This window comes from Petaurus breviceps, unplaced genomic scaffold (genome assembly GCF_028583685.1).
Source record: "Petaurus breviceps papuanus isolate PSGF00001 unplaced genomic scaffold, PetGlider_PUasm1.0 90897, whole genome shotgun sequence".
NCBI lineage: Eukaryota > Metazoa > Chordata > Mammalia > Diprotodontia > Petauridae > Petaurus > Petaurus breviceps.
The window spans coordinates 12,389,272-12,402,418 of record NW_027187374.1 but is presented as its reverse complement, the minus strand read 5'-3'; the positions used below and the strand labels follow the sequence as shown (position 1 = coordinate 12,402,418).

Below are 13,147 nucleotides of genomic sequence, written 5' to 3'. Positions count from 1 at the left end.
AGAGAGAGAGAGAGAGAGAGAGAGAGAGAGAGAGAGAGAGAGAGAGAGAGAGAGAGAGAGAGAGAGAGAGAGAGAGAGAGAGAGAGAGAGGCAGACGAATTTTTTTGAAGCAGCATCATGGAGGCAGAGATATGGAGAGGATTGCTGAGGGCCAGTTCAAGTTGCTCAAGACTTTTGAGAGTTGCCACCCAGAGCTGCCAAGGACTGAGGAAACATGGCTGTGATGTTGGTACTTTGTCTGTCTGTTTTGATGTTGTTTTGCCAGATTCGTCCATTGATGAAGGACAGTGCTGTTGTTGTAGAGGTTCTGGAAACTTGCTGTTGGTTCAGAAGCCCTGAAGAAGGATTTTCTTGTTGTATGTTTACAGAAATCCTGGAAGAGGGTCTTGCTGATGTTTTCAGGGGTTCTAGGACTGTTCCCCAGACAGAGAATGAATAAATGAAGGCACTGGCAATGTATCTTATGGCCTTGTTAAGTTTGTCTCCCCAGGAACAGAGAGATTCATGAGAACTTGCCTTGGATCAAGATGAAGAAAAGACCTCTCTTTGGGTATTGAATGCTGTGACAATATCTTAAGCTTGTTGTAACTCTGGGGTAGGTGGCCTATTCAGTTGTGATCCAGGGGTGGGGAACTTTTGACTTTTTTTGTGCTCTGTGATTGACCAAATGAATGTACTTTCCAGGGAAGGAGTAGTACTTGGAAGAGGGACTTTGTGATTAACTAAATGAAAGTATTGCCCAGGGGTGGAGTAGTATTTGGTTGAATTACACTTGGTGAATGTTGTATTTTGAATTATACTGTATTTTGATTTTCTCTGTTCTTAATTTGTCCCTGAATAAAATGGAGAGCAGCTATGCTGGTATTTTGAACCTTGGGGAAGTTGCCTTTGCTTGGCATTACACTTCTATACTAAGGGATCAAAGGGCTTAGAATATGATATTCCAGAGGTCAAAGGAGCTGGGATTAAAACCAAGAATCACCTACCCAGCAAAACTGAGTGTCATGTTTCAGGGGGAAATACGGTCATTCAATGGAATGGAGGACTTTAAAGCATTCTTGATGAAAAAACCAGAGTCGAATAAAAAATTTGACATTCAGATACAAGAAGAAAGAAAAGCATGAGAAGGTAAACAGGGAAAAGAAATCATAAGGAACTTATCAAAGTTGAACTATTTACATTCCTACATGGAAAAGTGATAATTGTAACTTATGAAACTTTTCTTAGTATATGTCTATATAGGAGGGTATATGGGCATATGAATATATATTTGAGTGTGTGTATATATGTGTACAGGTATACATAGATAGAGGGCACAGGACCAATTTAATGGGAAGGGATGATACTTAAAAGGTGAAATTAAGAGGCGAGAGAGGAATATAATGAGAGGAGATGGGGAGAGACAGAATGGGGTAAACTATCTCATATAGAAGAGGCAATGGAAAACTGTTGCAATAAAGGGGAAGAACAGGAAGGCAACAGGGAATGGGTCAACCTTATTCTCATTGAATTTGGCTTGGGGAGGGAATGACACACACCAAATAGGGTATCTCACCCTACAGGAGAGTAGGGGGGAAGGGGATGAGAGGGGGAATGATGGAAGGGAGGGCAGGCTGGGGGAAGGGAATTTGGAAACACCCACTTTTGAAAAGAGACAGGATCAAGGGGTGGCCAGGTGGCTCAGTGAGTAAGAACACCGACTCCAGTGTCGGGATGACCTAGAGATCGAATCCCGGGCTCAGACACTCAGCACCACACCCAGAAATAACTGGCCTTGTAACCTTGAGCAAGTTACTTAACCCCGATTGCTTAAAAAAAAAAAAAAGAGACAGGATCAGAGTAGAGAATAGAAAAAGTGGGAGGTAGGATAAGATGGAGGGAAATATAGTCAGTCTTGTACAATATATCCACTATGGAAATGTTTTGCATAGCTACATATGTACAACCTATATTGAATTGCTTATCTTCCCAGTAAGGGTTGGTGATGAGGGAGAAGGGCAAGAATTTGGAATTCAACGTTTTAAAATCAAATATTTAAAATACATATGTATATATATATATGTATACATATATACATACTATTATTAATACTATTTTACATGTAACTGGGAAATAAGATATACAGGCACTGGGGCATAGAAATCTACTATGCCCTACTGGAAAATTGGAGGGGGGGATGGGGGAAGATATGGGAGAGAGCATATTGGAGGAATGTATATTTTGGGGGTGGTGAGTAGTGGAAAAACAGGGAGAAAATTTGTAACTCCAAATCTTGCAGAAATAAATGATGTAAACTAGAAGTTAATAAAATGTTTGATAAAGTAAAAAAAAGTCTACAAATTTTAGGCAATAATAGATTTTTCTAATAGCCATAGAAGCCAAGCTAGGTAAAAGTTCTGTTGTGGGGGCAGTATAATAAGGGAGTGATCTTTTTGACCCAGCCCAGTAGTGAATTGACTTAGCAGTCAAAATATCATGAAAGTAAAGATATCCATGAGTTGGGGCAACTAGGTGCCCCTGGAGTCGGGAACACCTGAGGTCAAATCCAGCCTCAGACACTTGACAGTTACTAGTGTAAAGTATAAAGGTGCAAGACAGAAGATCCCTGAGATTTAAATTGGAAGTGGATTTTTTTTGCCTCGGAACTGCCGGGGTCACATTCCTAGATCAGACAGTGAATTGGCATGAACAATATGCCAGTTTTCAAAGAGATTACAATAGTCAGGTTATGTAAGCTGAAACTACAATCAGTGATTGGTCGGTGTATATTTTAATTTTCCCATTTTCCCTTGCCTGGGAAGTTTTTCCCTAGGTTGAGGGACAGGGAACCCAGAATGGGTGGAGATGGGGAACACCTGGTAGGGGCCGAGGGCAGGGGGACTGGGAAGAATGGAGCAGAGATTTTTCCCTAGGCTGAAACTCCCACCTAAGAATCAGTTAGGGGAGGGAAGGGTGGAGTTGTGCTGAAATTCTTGCTTACTGATTAATTAGGGGAAGGGAAGGGTGGAGTTGTGCTAAAATGCCTGCTTACAGATCAATTAAGGGAACGCAAGGTGGGGTTTTGCTCAACATCCCCTACTTTTCTTTGTAGTTATGTCAAACCTTTGACATGGCTGGGGCCACATCATCTAGGTTATCCAATTCCATTCCTAAAGGATGGTAGTGGGGGTCCCTGACAATTAGCAATTTAACAGTTAATAGGGACTTCCTAAAATCAAGGCCATAGTCTCAAAGAAGAGGAGGGGGCCACATTTTTCCATCCCTCTAGTAGAATTTCTCCAGGAAAGAAGCTCTCCCAGTAGAGGTCAGGTCCGGATTCTTGGGAAAGCTGCCTGCATCTGATGTTGTCTTTTTCAGATTCCAAGGCTCAGGGGATAATCCTTAGATGACTAGAGTTCAAATGTACAATACAAGAACTCCCAGAAACATGATTTTACATATAAAAGTCCAGTTTTTTAGCCATGCAAGACTAGGTTCAAACAAATAGTTCAGTTTTCTTAGCCACACAGGGCTTTTTCTCACAATGAGAAAGAAAAACCACATGAGGTTTTTCTCACAATTTTACAAAATGACATAATTACATTAAGTTAGGTACATGTCAACAAGATAACCAAGAAACTTACATACAAATTGTACAAGAAACATAATTAACATGCATTTCCTTGTATCCCAGTGACCTATTTCATTTAAGCAACACTTTTAAATCCCAGATGCCTCATGTAGTTACAGAATTTAAAAAGGAGTTTTGCTTCTCCAGTTCAGATCTAGAGATGACCAGATAATTTTGACTTAATATAAATTAGTACAATTACTTAAGATTAGTGCCATATTTTGAAACTACAGAGAATTTTCAGTTTATTTATTCTTTGCTATTTCTACCTTTCCTAAATCCTGTACCTGATATAGGAGTCCTCTAAAATAGAAAAACTTTTTTTAAAAATTGATTTCATCTGCCCTTTGTAAAATTATCAGACAGATGCATTAACAAATTAACATGAGCTTCACCCTTACCACTATCTTATACAATCCTTGTGCTAAAATCCAAAATCCATACCTCTAATCTTATTCCCAAACATGCTCAAAACATGAATTCACATAATAGGAAATTTTTAAAGCCAATTTTATACATCTGTATTTAATCCTAGGTGTCATCTAGTCTGATTCCGTTGCTCTCCTTAAACTTCATTATGATAGTCAGTCAGGCATCTATTGGATGTTATCTCTATATTTATTCATTTATTTGGATCTGAATATTACTTCTCAGTGAATTTGCTATAGAATAAAAAGAGGGACAATGTCATAAACCTTGCCAGAAGGAAAACTTCCTTAGCTTTGTTTGATTCCAGGCATGAGTTATCTCGATATTAATTCAGGTAGTCACCAGGTGCTGAAAGCAAGGCTTAGGCATAAATAGGTGGGAGGTTTCCTTTTCAGAAAGAAAAGGAGCAATTGGAAAAGTCAGAGAGATCCCACCTGGGCAGCATCCAAGGTTGTCCCCAAACTTTTCCAAGCACAGACATCCACCTTGAACAGTTTGCACCTGCAGCCTCTGCCATCCCATTATCAGTTTTTATGATGACTCCTGTAATCAAGGCTTAGAAAAATAGTATAATTTACAGTCCCTCAAATTATTAAATAGCAAATAAATATGGTTTAGTGTCCTTCAGATAGGGCCATCTAAAATTTGATTGAGCTATTAATTACAAACTCAAGTTACAAATCGTTCTGCCTTCCCAAAACTTCCTCATGATCTCTCAACATACTTCTAAAACTGATATCAACTATCTGGAAACAGGAGGGGCTGGATGAACCCCATTTGTCCCCTAACCTTCTCATCTGCTTTGTTCAGCTTTTCATAAATAGACTTTAAAGACAGTTTGAATTAACCTTGTGTTAAAAATGGTATCTTTCTTTTCTCTCAACTAAAGTATCTTTGATTAACCTATATATCAGGTACCCAAGTACCCCATCATTCCAAGCACCCGATCATTCCCCCCCTTGAATAGCTGGGACCCAAAATCATTTGGGTAAATCTGTCTCTGTTTCATATGGGGCTAGGTCTGTAGCCAGTGGCTAAAACGTGGCTGAAGCCAGGTCCAGGGACAAGCCCTAATTCCCCTCCTCTCCCTCTTTTTTTTGGGGGGGGGTTCAGGACCCTGCCCACAAATTGTTTCCTGTGACACTTAAGTCCTCATTTCCATATTCTAGGTTTTACAAAACTTAGAAGAGGATTCACAGGGTCTTTTCTTCACATAATTACCAATAGGTAGTTTTTCCCAAGCATGCTATTGTAAATACTTGATTTATGAATCAAAACTTAAAAAAACCTTAAAAGTGTATGATTTCTTAAATTACAACATTTCAGAATATCATACCTGATACTCTGACATGGTCAGAGTACTTCATCCACCATCATTTTCTTGTTCCTCTGACAGTATATTTCTTAATTTAACAGCATTTAGAGTATGAGAAACTGCTTCTATTATAACATTCATAATACCAATTTACCAGCAACAATATCAGAAACAATTATGATATACTTAAATTTAAACTTTAAACCAAAATCAAGTATTGCCCATCTGGTGATCTTAATTTAGTAATTTCCAAATTGCTTTGCACAGAAAATCATTCATCCCATAGTCATTGACACAAACCTCACACCTAAGAAAGGTTTCACTTAAGATTGACAAACATAATAATTATAAAATAAATCTTCAAATATGGTAATTACCCAAAACTAATTTTGTGTAAAAATGCTCCAAATATAAATTTCCCAAGACATTGTATATTCACATACATCCAAGTTAACATATATCTATATCCTTAGATGACTCAACAGCTTCAGAATAGTAATAAGAAAATTGTTTTTAACATCAGAGTTCATAATTTTTCCAAATTACATAATTTAACCAAAATTTTAAATGAAATATCAACATTATTATTGTCTATTTATAACCTAAATATAAGTTTTAAATTAACAAATTTTATAACATAAAAACCCAATACACATGCAATATGAAATTCAGATTTTTTAAAAAATAGCTGTAATACTATTCCTACTTCAAAAATGTTTCTTAAGTTCACTTAACTAAACAGACTTTTAAAAACAAAATACAGTCTCAGATAGATGGCAACAAAATAACAATGAATATCAAATGACTCATACAATAATTGACTTCAATTTTGGCATGGATTCAAAGTTAGAGAGATACCAACATATGCCAGTCATTGTATTTTACAATCAAGTTTTTCTCAAATGCTATTAATTTTCCTTTTTCAAATTCAAGGAACAAGTCAAGCTGAGATAAAAAAAAAAAAAAAAAACTTCTTTCTTTTAAGCAATCCCCATAACCTAAAAAAAACTTCTGTTTTTGTTTCGTTTTTTTGGTTTTTTTCAAGCAATCCCAATATCCTATTTCCAATTTCTTAATGATTCTCAGAAATTGCAAAGATATTTTGTAAAGAAATTGTAAATTTCCCAAATTAAAAATTTCAAATTATTACAACAACAGGGAGAATTTTGGTGGACCTTTTGAAAGTGAGCTTTGAATCTGCCAGTCTCAAAGCTCCACACTTAATTGGTCAGGCAGGAGATCTAGCCTGCCTGCTTCTTTGATCAGAGGGGAGGGATTCCCAAAGAGGGGCCCACCACCACACCTCCCCAATGCTCACTGAGGAGGGGAAGGACCAGCACAGTAAAAAGTTTTGCCCCCCCCCCTTTGAGTTTTTGGAGGACTCTGGAGAGCTGGAGAGTCTCTGTCCCAGGGAAGGCCCCTAGAAGTGTTAGGGTCTCAGACAGGCTGGGAAGAGGGAAACACTCTCTGGACCTCTTTTTGCTGTTCCTCCAATGACCCACCCTCAGGGCCCAGCACAGCTTTTCTGGCTGCCTGTTTAATTCTATCTCGCTCTTCAGTGGTGAGTAGAGTGGTTAAGAGCTGTTGACAGCCCTCCCACATGGGATGATGCATTTGGAAGACAGACTCAAGGAGGTTAATAAGAGCCTGAGGTTTTTCTGAAAAAGGGGGATTTTGAATTTTCCAATTGTAAATATGTGAAGTGGAGAAGGGAACATATACTAGGAAGGGGGCTCCCTCTGGGTTCATGGATTCCCTGAGGGGAAGGATGGCTGAAGCAGAAGAGGGTTCTTCTGGGGGCTGATAGTTTGGCCCAGTCCGGGTATGGGGGGGGGCGCGCTCGCCCGCGCGTGTGGGGGGGGGGGGGGGGGGGGGGGGGGTCTAAAGGGGACTTGGGGAGGTTGGAGGCCCCCAGGAGTCAGAAGAAGAGGCGGTGGGGGGAATTATGCTCCTCACTATGATCCTGTCGGATTTTTGTGGGGGGTTCTGTCTTAGGAGTATCCCAGTGGGTGGGCCACTAGGATTTGGATGCCCCTTTGGAAAGAACAGTTCCTAAGCCAGGGAGGAGGATAGGTGATGAGATCTAGCCAGACATCAATATAAGAGAACTGATCTGAATGATTTGCTTGTTGAAACTTCCCTGAGGGGGCCAGTCCACCCCAAACATGGGCCATGAGTTTCCTCTTCTTCAAGGGGACCCCATAATCTGCCCCATCCTGATAGGCTACTCTAAAATGGCTTAGTATGCAACCCAGGGGAGTTTTTGATGTACTGGCTGAACCTCCCATGTTTTAGGACAAAAAGACAGAAAAACGGTTTAGTCTTATAAAGAAATATATCTTCCCAGTGGAAATCAGAAAAGCTCCCTTGGAGGTGCTTGTCTGATAGCCACTAGAATACCTGCTTTGCAGAATAAAAATGGGGAGGCTTTAAGCGAATGAGCTCAAGACAAAACTTCAGGAACATAGGACACATACCAACAAACAATAGTCCCTAGCTGCTTGTTCGCCTCCTGCAGATTCTGAACAGGAAGCAAATGAGCTCAAGTGAGCATGGGACACATAAAGAACATATAAACATTAACCAGAATACTAATGGGCGAGAGGCTTTGACGTCTCAAAGCTTTGCTGGGGAGGAGATGAAAATGGCTACATCTAGCCCTCCCCGCTCCAGAACAGAATTTCAACCAGAACAGATTTTTACTCACCCCCAAACAGGAGGTCCTGGATCCATGAGAAGGTTGAATGAGGACCAAGTCAAAGTTGGGAGGCAGGTGTGATCTTTCGCTCCTTGAGACCTTGGGCCCTGGGGCTATCCCCCCTAGGGATTGGGGTGAGCAGATGCCCACCTCCCGAGGCTGAGAGCTCTTCTTATTCAGGGATATTTGCAGTGCCATGGAACACTGCAGATCTTGCTGGTGCCTCCAATTATGTATGGCATAAAGGAGCAAGACAGAAGATCCCCGAGATTAAAATTGGAAGTGGATTTTTTTGCCACGGGACTGCCAGGGTCACATACCCAGATCAGACAGTGAATTGGCATGAACAATATTCCAGTTTTCAAAGAGATTACAATAGGTTATGTAAGCTGAAACTACAATCAGTGATTGATCAGTGTATATTTGAATTTTCCCAGGCCTGGGAAGTTTTTCACTAGGCTGAGTAACAGGGAACCCAGAATGGATGGAGATGGGGAATACCCGGTAGGGGGTGGGGGGTGGGGGGCAGGAGACAGGGAAGAATGGAGCAAGGATTTTTCCCTAGGCTGAAACTCCCACCCATGGATCAATTAGGGGTGGGAAGGGTGGAATTGTGCTGAAATTCCTGCTTACAGATCAATTAGGGGAAGGGAAGGGTGGGGTTGTGCTAAAATGCCTGCTTACAGATCAATTAGGGGAATGGAAGGTGGAATTGTGCTCAACACTAGCTCTGTGACCTTGGGCAAGTCATTTAACCCCAATTGTCCTGCCTTCCAGCCTCCAAAAACAAAAAATGAACAAGTTTTTTTACAAAAGATATCTATAGTTTATGCTAGGCCCTAACATGAACTTGGTAGAATCTCTGAGAAGAGAAAAATGGGAACCATGTTCAGGGATTGTGATTTGGTTATCAGCACATGACTCCAGAACATCTGCACTACATATGGATATATCTTCATTTCTTCACCTTTTCTCCAAGAAGACTAGGTGATACTTTAACAAATGCTTTCCTAAAATCTATGTAAACTATTTTTACAGAATTTTCCTGATCTGCTAGCTTAGTAACTCTATAAAGAAAAAAGGAAACAAGGTTACACGTCTATGATCTATTTTTTTTTACATCACGATCTTTTCATGAGAAAGCTATGCTAGATTATTTTGATGATCTCTTCCAATTTTAGGTGTTAAGTAATCCATTACTGTAATGAATTTTATTACAATCAAAGTCAAATTCACTGTTCCATAATTTGCAGGCTTTTTGCTCTTTCCTTTTGTGAATATTGAGACAATATTGGCATTTTCCAATTCAATCCTGAACTAACTCCCTTATATTCTGTGTTACTGCAATATCAGCAAGACTTTTAGTCAATATGGCTGCCTGAATGGGAAGCAGATCTCCCAGCTCCCACTTACTATTCCAGAAAAACAATAAAATTTGCAATAGATCAAATAGTGATGAAAAAATTCAAGTAGAAACTATAGTGACTTGTACCCCAGAATTGAACAAGAGGTCAGCAAAAAGTCTGAGGACAGTAGGAATAGAGACTACTTACAAACCTACAAAGCTAGCTTTTTTATAGATTAGCTTCCCAGAATGGTCAAAAATTGACCAGGGATATATAGCCACGAAGGCTCTTCTCCTACTGGCATTAAGATTTGAATGCTCAAGGTTTATCAGAAAGTGGCACCAAACAGAAACTATTGACCAGTAAAGTGCTGCAGCGTTCAGACTCAAACAGGGTTCGGAATCTCTGAAATCCCTTACCCCCAGCCCTGACATGTTAAAGAGGGCCCTGAAGATTCAGTACCCTAATGATTAGATACGATACGGGGCATGCCTGGAAGTGGAGAACAATTCAGGAACCCTGGTGACCAAGTGGGGACACGAATGCTGGGGGAAAAAAAGAAGTAAAAAGATTTTTAAAAAATGAAACAAAGCTTTGGGCTAAAGGACTGGAAGGAGAATAAACAGTTTAGAAGAGAAAATACTAATGCATACCCAGGAAATGGACTTCCTGAAAATTAGAGGAGAACAAATAAAAAAGAATGAGACAATAAGAAATATTAGAGCAAAATGAAAAGGTCAAAAAAATAGAAGAAATAGAAGATAAGTGTAATTAAAAACAACTGACCTAGAAAACAGGTCATAGAGATGCAACATAAGAAAAAGAGCCTTGCAATATATTTCAAGAAATACTAAATTAAAATTGTCAATATTTAAGGCAAAATGATGATAGAAAAAAAATCCATCACCTCCTGAAGTAACAGAAAAACAAGAAATCCTAGAAGAGTCATGACCTAAATCCAGAGCTCCCACATCAAAGAAAAATTACTTCAAACATCCAGAAAGAAGTATTTCACTATCAAGTCAGAATTGCAAAAGACCTAGTAGATTCTACTACAAATATTAGGAGATATTGGGATAAAATATTCCCCAAAACAAAAGATATAGGTTTCCAGGGGGTAGAGAAGGGGAGAAGAGATGGAAGGGAACAAATATTTGTTAATCACCTACTATGTAATCTTAGAATTATCTGCATAGAGATAATCACATCTATGAGAACTAATGAGATCACTAAGTAATATAATATAGAAAGAGAAGAGAAGAAAGTCAGGGACAAAGCCTTAAGAATTTTGGAGTGAGCAAGTATGACCAAAAACTTTGCTGAAGGATAAAACAATGGAGACTGAAAAAAGAGTTTTCCAGACAAGTAGGAAGAGAACCAGGAGAGAACAGGGTCATAAAAACTAGAAAGAAAAGAATATTCAGTTTCCCATATCTAATCTCTAGATGTCCATTTTTGGCCACTGTTATCTATCTGTCACAGAGGATAAGGCTTTTGTCCTATTTATAGGTGAAGTATCCTTTCTAGACTATCACTTTCAAAATCTTTGTTGGGAAGAGGTAAGGAAAATAACAAGTATATATTATATACTTACAATGTGCCAGGCACTGTACTAAATACTTTACAAATATTATGCCATTTGATCATCACAACAACCTTATGAGGTGTTATTATTATCCCAATTTTACAATTCAGAAAATTGAGGCAGACAGTTTAAGTAATTTTTCCAGGGTCACAGAACTAGTAAATATCTGAAAATGGATTTTAACTCAGGTCTTCCTAATTCTAGGCCCAGCACTGTATCAGCAGGGTAATTATGGATCTTTAATGAAATATAGGTATTTTAGGCATTTTTGTTATTGATTAAAATATTAAGCAGGGAATAGTCACAAACAAAGGAAATTTACTCATCCTGAAGGGAATAATGAAAACGGAGGGTGAATAAAATATAAGAGGGTACCTTAGACTGGCTCTTAGGCAATTGTGGCATTGCTAAGAAACTGTGATATATAAATGTAATGAAATATTATTGCTACAAATAAAATTTCTAACACCTGGGTTGTATAAACTGACACAGAATAAAGCAAACAGAAAAATGAGAGTAGTTTATATATAAGGACAGCAACATTGTCAAGTAAAACAACTTTGAAAGACCTAAGAATTCTGATCAATGTGATGAACAACCATTATTTCAGAAGTCCTATGATAAAACATATTACCTACCTCTTGACTGAAAAATGATGGAAACAATGTGCAAAGTCATACATTTTTGAATAGGACTACTGTACAATTTAATTTTGCTTTACTATGTTAATTTGCTAAAAAAGGTTTCCCCCACTTTCATTCTCTCCATTTTTAATGGGGAATGGGAGTAGTGGTTAAATAGACTAGGCTTAAATTAGGAGAGAATTATCTTATTCATTCATGAAACTGACCAAGTATTATATTCATTGAAGCTACCATTTTTCCCTTTCTCCAGAGGGAAGAAGGAAGGAATAAGCATTATTAAGTACCTACTGAGTGCTTTACAGTTTTCTCATTTGATCTTCACAACTACTTTGTGAGGTAGAAGCATTATTCCCATTTTACAGTTAAGGAAACTAAGGCAGGTAACAGTTAAGTGACTTGCTCAGGGTCACTCATCTAGTAAATATCTGAGACTGGATTTGTAATCAGATCTTTCTTACTTCTGGCCCAATGCTCTATCCACTGGGCCACCTAAAGCTATTTCTAAAAAAAATTTCTAGAAATTTTCCATGAAATTTCTTCTCCTATCAAGCATAATGAAGTCAGGAGAAGGTCAATGAAAAAAAGTTTACTTGGTTGTTGAGTGGTGACAAAATGTTGGCCACTATGAGGTATTTATCAGAGACAAGCTCCATACAGTCTGGCATATTCTGGATTCAGAAAGATATAGATAAGAGAGGTAGGAAAAAATTAATAGTTCCTAAACAGCCCTCTGCTCTGCCTTTTAAGCCAAATGGTTTTCACTTACATAGAATTGTGATTCACTGAATGTGCTTGAAATAAAATTTATAAGGGTAGATCTCAACAGGAAGTTAAAAAAAATTATCAGTGCTAATTAAGATTAGGAGCACAGCTAAACAGCAAAGAAAAGGAATGAAAAAGAGTGATTTCCAGCAGAAGAAGTTCCTGAAGAACTCATTTGGCATAATCTTTTAGTAGTCCTTCAAATCCTTCAGTAGTCCTGTCAAAAATATGTTTAGATTGTCTGAAAGTCAAAGTCACCTTGGACATTGTGGATCTCCTTTCAGCTTAAGAACAAGGAAAGAAAAGCTAGTTTGAATAAAATAAGAACTAATCTGAAGCTCTATCCAAACAAAGTTGAATTGTGGGTTTCCAAAGAATTGAAAAAAAGTCCACTGATTTCAAAAACAACAAACATAACCACATAATTGTTTCCCTTAGTTCCTCTACACTCTGCCTTTTTCCTAAGCATCAGAAGCTGTGAAATGGTATGACTAAGGTTATTCACTTAGTATTTTGACCACAAATGGTAAAACAGGCAAAAACTTTCCACCAACCTGAAAGTAACCTTCCACAGTTATCACAAAACAGTAAATAACACTGGGCAGGTTTTGCCCCAGGGTGCTGACATTGGGTGGGGCACAGACTTTCTCTTTGGGAGGAGCTGTTCCTGAAGCTTACTTTGAATTTTTTTGCCAGATACTCAGCTATACAGTATAAATGTCACCCTCAGGCAACCACTCCCAAGTTCCCATAACTGT

General features: G+C 38.5%; 1 protein-coding gene across 4 annotated transcripts in view; it reads left to right on the top strand.

Annotated features, from left to right (window-relative positions):
* KCNJ15 (potassium inwardly rectifying channel subfamily J member 15) overlaps window positions 1-13,147 on the top strand; it is a 108,164-nt gene that overhangs the window by 57,799 nt on the left and 37,218 nt on the right. The window lies entirely within an intron of this gene.